Raw genomic sequence first — 9,702 nt, 5'->3', positions numbered from 1 at the left:
AGAGGGGGGATACAAAACCTGAATGCAAGAGACGACAACAGTGGGCTCAGGTGTGGTGAGATTTACACACCTTGTAGTCATGCAGTCCTTCAGACGGGTTGCCTTCACCTCTGATGCCTCCTGAGAGATGCTGGCAGGCAGGGCTGGACGCACCAGCCCCCTCCCCTGCTCTTCTTTGCTAAATACCGAGACCTGTTGCCATAGCACGTGCCATGACCGCCAGACCTCTGCCACAAGCATCTCCTCACTGACCAGAGCCACAGAGAGACACAGTGGATGTAATTTCAGGCTTAAATCACATTTTTTTCTCTCTAGTTTCTGGCAACTTCTTCCCCAGCTCCACAACCCGGCACAAGCACACATGCCTGGAGAGCATCCAGGCACAGCTTTTGGGCACCTCTGATGAAAACGCAGCACAAACGGTGGCATAAAACTAACACAGCACCTGAGCTTTAATCCAGCTTGCAGGTGGAGCAGAGGACCCTCCATACCACACTGGTGGGGCCTTTTGCTGCTCCAGAGGAGCTCCAGGATCTTTTTCAGAGCTGTAAGAAGCACATGTACAAAGAGCTGGTTTGGATATTTTCACGCTGATTGGTACAAACCTCACTGAGAACCGGATTCTTTGCTTTTCAGCCAGATCTGTGCTGCTCCATAGCTCTTTCCCCGCCCTGTGATTCAGCACCACCACGTCAGCCCACCCCGAGCTGCCTGCCAAGATGATGAAGAGAGAAGTCATTTTAAAGCTACTGTCTGCAGACATTGTAAAGCGATGATCGGCATGTGGGTGTCCTGGGAAACTAAGAACTAGACAAGCCAGAAGAGAAACAAAGATAGCGGAGATACACTGGGTTTCTGGGAGCACTCCTCTTGGCAGGGCCACGCTGTGCAAAAGGGACTTTCCAGGTTTTGTCCCAGGATCATTTGCCATCTGCTACCATCGAAGGCAGACTTTGGTCCTCTGGGACAGTGTATGTCTGAGGGAAGCAGAGAAATACACCAGTGAGGCTTCTAGGGAGATCGTAACTCCCTCATCACTGGTCCAGCAGCTCTTGTGCTGCAGAGGAGGGAAATCTCTTGGGTGAAAGGCACTCATCCTGGGAAAGGGGCTGATGGTTCCCTCAGAAGAACCTTCCCCATGAAACAGTGCCCCAGAGCAGGGATCCCACAGAGGAATGGGCAGGCTGCAGTGCTGACGGGTTCTGTAACTGGCTGTTTGGACCCTAATATGTGCGATGCCAGGTACGGCCATATGGATGCAACGCAGTCTTGGAGAGTGTGGCAAGGGAGGTGTAGTCCTGAGTGCAACACAAAGTGGATGTCCCAGAGGTGTCCCAAAATGTGCACTGCCACATGGGAGGTTAGAGATCAGAGTCCTCACAGCAATCCTCCAAAATGATCCCAACACCATGCACAGACGCAGGGAGAAACCACCTCTGTGTCTGGGAGGAGAATGGTGCTGGGACAGAGAGGTCCCAGGAGCCCTCACCAAGCTCCACCAGGACATTTCGGATCTGCTGACAGCCGCTGTGACCTGTTACTTGCCTACCAAGGGAATGGAGGTGGCACAAACAGACAGTGTCCGCTTTTGAAAGGCTTGGTCACCCATCTAGGGATCTCCAGGGTTAGAGGTCTCATTTCTGTACCAAGTGGTAGGAACTGTAATAAACATGGAATTTGTGGGAACTTGTGGATAAATACAATAACTTGAGGAAGAGGCAAGTTGTGGCTCAGAAATCTGTTACAGTTGTTGGAAGGAGAGGTGTTGTATGTGGACATCAGTGATCTGATCAACATCATGTAATCCAAAAAAGCTTTTAAGAAGATCCATCATAGAGTTTCAGAGACACTGAGCTGTAACAGATCAATAGCTTGCAATGCTGGAAAGCAACAATAAGAGGAACTGGTAAATTTTCACAATGCAGCCTATTGGACACTGCAAGTACCTCTGCTGGGGCTGGGTTTTTCATAAAGGCAGTAAATAGCCCAGTGACAACAGCTTCTGGTGAAGAAAATAATTCAGAACAGGCATATGCAAAAGTGTCTGTGGAAAGCTTCAGAAGGGTTTCAGGCTGCAGAGGGAGTGGGTGATGAAATAGCAAATGAAATTCAATGTTGGTGAAGGAAGTGCATCCCTAAATGTACACAGTGGTGGGCTCGAAATTAGCTATTGCCATTCAAGAGGCAGATCTGAGGGTAATTGTAGGCAATTCTCTGAAAACATCAGCTGGAGGCTCAGGAGCAGTTAAAAAGTAAAAAGGCTTCAGAAATTGCAGGGAAAGGAATGGATTTTGAGCAGAAAGCATCACTTGCCACTGTATAAACTGGAGGGTGCTCACAGCTGGGTGCAGTTGTGGTGCCTGGCTCAGAACAGACATAGAAGAACTGAAGAGGTCACGGAGATGAGGAATCTGAGTGATCAGAGGCAGGAATGGCATCCCTGCAAGAAAAGACTGAATAGATTAGGGCTGCCTGTGTTAGGAGAGAGATGAATGAGGTGGAACACACTAAGGGTGTAGACACTGATGCAGCAGAAATAGAGAGTGGTTAGAGAATGGTTATTCAGCACTTTTCACAGCACAAGAACAAGGGGCACCAGGCAAAGCAATGTCTGGCAAGTTCATCTCAAGATGTATTCCTGAACCCCATAACCCCTGCTTGTGCACACCACATTTCCTGAAAGACAACTCTGAGAACCACATTTTCTATGAGGAAGCAGATGAAACTCCTGAAGGCTGGCTCCATCCCAGACACTAAATGGTGACCAACGGAGAGGACTGGATTAAAGCTCAGAATCGGACTGCAGGATGCTGGCAAGTGGATGCAGTCCAACGAGCAGTGCCTGCAGTGGTTCTTGCTTTGCAGGGGTGGGTGAAGGAGATGGTGCTATGCTGGTGCTCTTACCAGATTTCAGATTTCATCTGCCTTCAACAAGGCAGTTGAAGAATGGAAGAAGAGACTGAAAACTGTTGCCAAATGTTGGGCTCACTGTACCCACTTCCCTCTGGAGCTGAGGTCCTTCACAAGCAGCTGGCACGGCCATCCGTTCATTTCCAGGAACACCCAACCCCTCCTCAGTGCTGCTGCATGAGGCCACAGTGGTGGCAGGAATGAAATCCTGAAAAAGATGCAGCCCCATCTCAGAGGCTGAGGACCCCTGAGTGATGGCAACTTCCAGTGTCTTGATAGTACGGCCATCTGCAATCATGCAGCAAGAATGTTCATTTGGGAAGGCTGGATCATCAGATTGCTGCAGCAGAAACCATGCGCACCCCAAACAGCTCAGAACCAGACACAACGTGCCTGTTGTTGCCTGTTAGGATTTTTTCAAGGCCAGGTTGGACACAGGGGCATGGAGCAACCTGCTCTAGTGGAAGGTGTCCCTGCCCGTGGCAGAGGGTTGGAAGTGCGTGAGCTTTAAGGTCCCTTCCAACCCAAACCAGGCTGTGGTTCTATGATTCTATGATTTTCTGCAATAAAATGTCAACAGCTATCCCAGAAGCCATTACCATCCCAGAGCTCATTTAGCAGAGATTGGAGGAGGTGGAAGCACAAGGTACCGGTGCAGTTTTGCCGCCTAAGACTGCAGCCTGTTGGCTCGGTGCTGTGTTACAGGGATCAGATTTAAGGCTTTAATCTTATGACACTTTCCAAAGTAACTGAAGGGTGCAGGTGCCAAGGCAGTCTCTCCTTTGGTGTGGCCAAGTACCACATACATGAGAAGGTCACCTCACAAGATCTTTGCACATCATCAGAAAGGGCTCTGGGGACTGCCTGGGAAATGCATGGCTGTAGGGCCCAGATAAAGCACAGCATTCTTGCTAGAAGCAAAGAGCTCATAATTATGAGCAGCGAAAGTGAAATATGGTCTTAATGAGAATGAGTAGGCAAAGGAGAGCAGCTTTCTCAGCATCACTGGCGGCTTTTGCTCTTAAAATGTGACGATGTGTGTGACTCACCACGGGGACCTGGCCCTGTTTCCGTCTCTATGTGCTGCTGGAAGTGCTTTCTCCTCTGGGAGGGCTGCCACATGTCACACCTGTAACAGTCCCAACTGTGGCAGTGCTGCTGTATCATGCCTACAGCGCATCGCTTCTCTGCTTCCTCTGCCTGTTAATGGGGCTGGCCTTTGCTTGCCCTGAGCGTGTGGGTGCCCATGGGGCAGGATTTCATAGAATCATCACAGACTAGTTTGGGTTGGAAGGGACCTTAAAGCTCATCCAGCTCCAACCCCCGCCACGGGCAGGGGCACCTTCCACTAGAGCAGGTTGCTCCAAGCCCCGTCCAACCTGGCCCTGGACACTACCAGGGATGGGGCAGCCACAGCTTCTCTGGGCAACCACTGCCAGTGTTTATTGATTTATTGATCTGGGCAGGATTTGAGCAGGTTGCTGTGAAATGAAGGAGAAAAGCAACCCATTAGAGGCAAATTTAGGAACTGGAAACACGGCTCAACAGAGCAGGCACTTCCCAGGAGGCACAAAGAAAACCAAGCAGCCACTTCAGCCATGGCAGGAGCCTGGCTCCTCCTGCAAGCTTACAGGAGGAGACCCCAGGGATGGAGTCCCTCTGTGCCAGAGCATTATGGCAGACACAGGCGGACATGTAGCATAAAGCATCTGCATCACACCGTGCTGTGCCTCACTCTGCTCGGACGGGTGCCAAGAGCCTGACTTCGCACAGACATCACTTGATGTGGCCTTGGAAGGAACCAGGGAAGGGTGTGCTGGCAGGGATGGGAAGTGCCAAGGGCAGGGTGGAAGTGGGTCACATCACAAGGTAACAGCTAAGGGAAAGTAGCAAAAGCTTTTTGGGGAAGGTTGAGTATCAGTTTCTTCTCCAAACAATATGGTGGCATCCCAAATAATTAAATTCTTTGGAAATGGTTGGGAAACCCTAGTTCAGAGAAAGCTGATTCCCTCTGCCTGGAAGGAAATTTTCTGCTCTATATCCATGCAATGAGATTCTTGGTGCTTCCCTCCTCAGATGGCCTTGCTCACAGGCTCTGTGTGTACAGCCCATGCTGATGGACTCTCAGCTCTCCTTGCAGCAATCAGACAGAGCATCAAAAGTGGAAGAGAAAATTGCAGCCTGCAGTTAGGCTCCTCAGGCAATATTTCTGGGCTCTCCTTGCCTGCAAAGACTTGCTTAGCACTGGGAGCTGCCTGGGGTGAGAGCACCCTCTGGGGACCAGGAGAAATGTAAGCAATGAGACTTTACATTTCTCAAGTCACTTCTTTTCACACTGAGTTTGCTGTTAAGTGCATTTCATGACATCCATGGGTGCGAGCTTGCCCAGAGGAGGACTCTGTTGGAGAGGGCGAGCTTGCCACATCGCTTCCCTGGTACTGCTGGACAAGGTGTCTGAGCCTCTCTGGAGAGAGCAGAAGAGACCTCAGGACACACAGGTTATGTTTGCCCTGTGTCTAAAACTGTCTTAGAAAAGTCATTTCATAAAGGAGTGGTACAGGAATAGGAGTAACTGGAGCTGGTGCCACCGGGGAGGGACCCAGGACAAAGAAATGGTCCAACGGTGAAGTTTGGTCTAGGGTCTCCTGGTCTATCATTGGGTTCTTTCATGGTCTTGAGGTGGGCTGTAAATTCCTTTTTCTTTCTCCAGTAGCTGCTCCTTGCTAAGGATGCATCTCCTTTATCTTCCACTTTGCACTGGCCTCGAGGCTTTCATTTGCATAACTAAGCACAGGCTGTTGCTGCCTGAGGCTCCAGTAGCTTCAAGTACCCATGCTAATTGACTACTCATGCTAAGCAAGACCACCCAGTCAAAAGAACTCAGTTAAAGGAATTCAGCTAACTAAATTAATTCACAACAATAGAAAAAAGCAAGTTATCACTTGATGCAAGTCACACTCTTTAGGGATAACAAGAGTACATGGTATGAAAGAGATTTTTCTGCATCTAGCTAAGGAGACTTCCCACAAGGATGGGATACCTGACAGTATTGTCCTTCCAGTTGTGGAAGTGAAAGGTGCTGATGGGAACACAGTGGGTTCACAACCATGGGGTCCTGGAGGGGAGGGCATTAGCAGCGACATCCATCTCAAGGCAAGAGACCTAGCCAGAGAAAATAAAGTAAAATCTAAATGCAACAAGAAATTCTGCAGTTTGACAGCTGAGAAGATTTTATTTAGGTTATTATCTCCTACACTGGGTATGGGCTTCGTTCTGAGCTGGCAGCTGCCTCCTCTTGCCTGTCATGCACCTCATGACTCACAGCAAAGGGAGCCTGAACAGGAGGTGGTAGGAGCCAGGGAGAGAAATACCACTCGGAAAGGCAACCATGCAGCCCCAGTAAAACCAGAGTGTAAAAAAATCCCCCACAAACAGAACAAGATAATAAAAGATCTGTTTTCACCAATCGTTATTTGCTAGCCCATGTTTATTTATGAGGAAGACAGCTCTCATTGCACTGAGCCAAAGACGCTCTAGAATTCACATGTCATTTAGCACATTAATACCACAGTGGCTGGAAGCTGGCTGGAAGCTGGAATGGACGGCATCTGCTGAGGTGCTTCTTCCTTCAAAGAAGAGAGCTTCTTGGTCCTTTCAAATCATTAAAGCCATGATTTTTGTGGGAAATGGTGCTTTGCCTTGGTGGGCTGATGGTCTAAATGATGGATTTATAGTATCCATAGGCTTGACCCTGGCAGAGTCATTGTGGCCTTGGCTCAGGAGACTACACAGCACTTAGAGACATGAGTTGCATCGACTACAAACCCTAAACCTCACTGCTGCTGAGAGAAGTGAACAGGCTTTGACATTTCTTGTGCTTAGACAGAACTGCTGGGTGCAAATGGGAAGTCTGCATGGAGCATTTCAAGTTTTCTTTCCACACTGCTTTTGCCCTGCAGTCCCCAAGGCCTGTCCTACAGGAAAGTTGAGCTTCAGTGGTGGAAATCTTCTACCACATGAACCTCCGTGAGCACTTCAAAGATTTGAAATAGACTTTTACACCTGAGGCAGGTTTTGGATACAGGTTTATTTGAATATTTAAAAACTATTATGTAAAAATAGAAATGAAATGTAGACAGTACAGAGTGGGAATTTGAGTGTGTACATGAGTATCTTGAGCAAGATCTTGAGCACGTGAAAATTAGGCAGTTTGCCTGAAGTTAAGGATGTAAATTAACTTACAAAGCTATATAGGTCCACTGGTTTGGCCATTTCACATTTCATATGAAGCACACTACAGATCTGGAAACTCCTGATTTTGCAAGAGACTGTTCTGATTATTAATATAATTAAAATGATCTGACTCTGAACAAAAGGATAAAGGCACAGCTGAGGAGTACAGGGAATCTATAGGAGGAAGAGGAAGTGGAAAATGCCTGCCTTACTTCAGTAGCTAGGACATGACCAACCTCAGCAAAGACCTGCTAGGACACTAGGCTTGGCTGTGACATGCTTTTGCCTTTTTCCATCTCTTTGCAGAGCCAGAATTAGCCTAAGGTTGGACAGAAAGGAAATTAAAATGCAATTAGCAGTAGGAAGCTGGTTTGATGAGGACGGCAGAAGCTTTGCAGTTCCCACTGCACAGGCTGTTATGCCCCCTTGATGTTCAGCCATACTGGGCACCCTGTGCCAGCGCCTCAGCACCCTCACAGGGAAGAACTTCTGCCTAAGAGCTCATCTCAGCCTCCCCTCCAGTAGTGCAGCTAGATTAAACCCAGATTGGATCCAGAAAAGGAGGGGTGACACAGGCACACCTGGGGGGTGCCTTGCCACCAGCAGCAGAGAGAAAGAGCATCTCTAGCATCAACATGGGATCTGCATCTATCGCATGTGCTAGGGGCTGGGCAGCCCTCACTGCCACACGGAGAGAGGGCTGGTGACACTGGTGTAATGCGGGGACATCCCTTGCAGCACTCTGTGCTCCTTGGCGTGTGATGGGGCCGGGATTTTCCCACAGTTCCTGCGGGAACACTCAAAGATGTTCTCTTTGCAGGTGCTCTGTGCAGCACCACATCAATAACAGCAACACTAATGACTGTCTTTCCAGAACAATATGGGGTTGAAGAATACTGAAGCTGCAGCCCAGGACGGGCACCCGGGAGGTGAAGCACAGCAGCCCAAGGAGGTGGCACTGACTGACGGGCAGGACAAGGGTGACTTGGGGATGCTGGTGAAGGCAGGGGAGGATGGGAACTGAGGGGAAGGATGGCAGCAGCTGAGGGCTGTATGTGGGGAGCAGGAGGACAGATGGGGGTCCTACTGGGGTCAGAGAGTGGCAGTGATGATGGTTCCCATCACACGCTCCCTGCTTGAATGCTTAAGGCACCAGCCATGGCTCCACCTAGGAAGAGGCAGATGATGGTCAGGCTCATTACAGTGGGCTCGATCCTTGCAAGGATGCTTTCATCTGGCTGTGATTAAAGCCTTCAAACCTGGAGGAGCTGAAGCTGCACAGACCTCGCATCTGCAGATCATCTGTGGTGATAACTCCTTGAGAGTGACACTGTCCCATTGCTGAGGGTGCACCACTAGTAGGTGCCCGGGAACACTTGCCTGCTGAGCACAGAATGTCCTCACGGCTGATGCCTCACCACCGCGGTTTTGCTACCTCACGGAACAGGACAGGCCCTGCAGACGAACCCTTCTTCCCCAGCAGAGCCAAACACAGCCTTCACTTGGGTTTTCTTGCAGCACAACTGGCTCTTCAGGAAACCTCCAGTGCCGTGTGGGGACTGGTTGCACACACTGTCAAAATGCAGGACTGCCATCTCCTGGGTAGCGGGAAACCTCGTGTGCAACAGCCCCAGAACACCAACCTGGCACAACTCTCAGGCCACTTGTCTTCTGCCACTGCCATGGCGGGTGCTGCCCATACAGAGAAACCCAACTGCTGGGTGCTTCAAAAGCAATGGCAGTATGAGCTCCAGGGTCAGCTCTGTCACCAGGGTGTTTAACCCTTGTTTAATAAAGTTTAGTTAACCTCCTGTTTAACTAAGCAGAGCACGAGTCTCACTATTGAGTACACACACCCCTTCCCAACCCAAAAACCACACACGTGAAACCAGACCCTCACCAGATGCTCCAGCACCAACGCCAGAGCCTTGGAGCCCAGCAGTTTCCCATGGAGGAACATGCATATGGCACCGTGCTGGGTGCAGGGGGAAAGCTCACCCTCCTGCCCCTCCCCTGCCTCCCCCAGCCCCCTGCCCTGCCCTTGGGGCTACTCCCTGCCCAAGCACCCCCTAGGGCTGAGCCCCCCATGCAGCCGCGGTGCCTGAGCCTGCAGTGGGGCTGTGCTCCCCCACTTCTCCCTTTCAGCAAAGCGCCTGCTCCCCAAGTCTGTACCAACCCCCCCAAATCCCAAATCCTTCCTCTTTCCACTATGCTCCAGCTCTCCCTCTCCTCCCCACCTTTCCAAGCAGCCCAGGGAGGCAGCCGCAAGCTATGGGGAATTTCAGCCCAGGCAGTTTAAGTTCTGACAAAATGAGGTTTAATGAAGCCAAGCCTTATGGGAAGCACCACACAACCCTTCTTCGCTGGCTGTGAGCCACTGTGCTTCCAATGTAACTCGTACAGCTCCTTACAGAAGCAATGGGAATCTTCCACAGCCGTTCTTAAACTTATCACTAGACTTATGCCATTAAATGTCTGTTCTGATAGCAGCAGTTAGCAATAACAAGTGTGCCCATAATAAAGCTTTAGATACCTCAGCATTAATTTTACGGTCTATAT

This window comes from Strigops habroptila (assembly GCF_004027225.2).
Source record: "Strigops habroptila isolate Jane chromosome 13 unlocalized genomic scaffold, bStrHab1.2.pri S16, whole genome shotgun sequence".
Taxonomy (NCBI): domain Eukaryota; kingdom Metazoa; phylum Chordata; class Aves; order Psittaciformes; family Psittacidae; genus Strigops; species Strigops habroptila.
The sequence above is the reverse complement of the archived record's forward strand: the minus strand, read 5'-3'. Positions refer to the sequence as shown.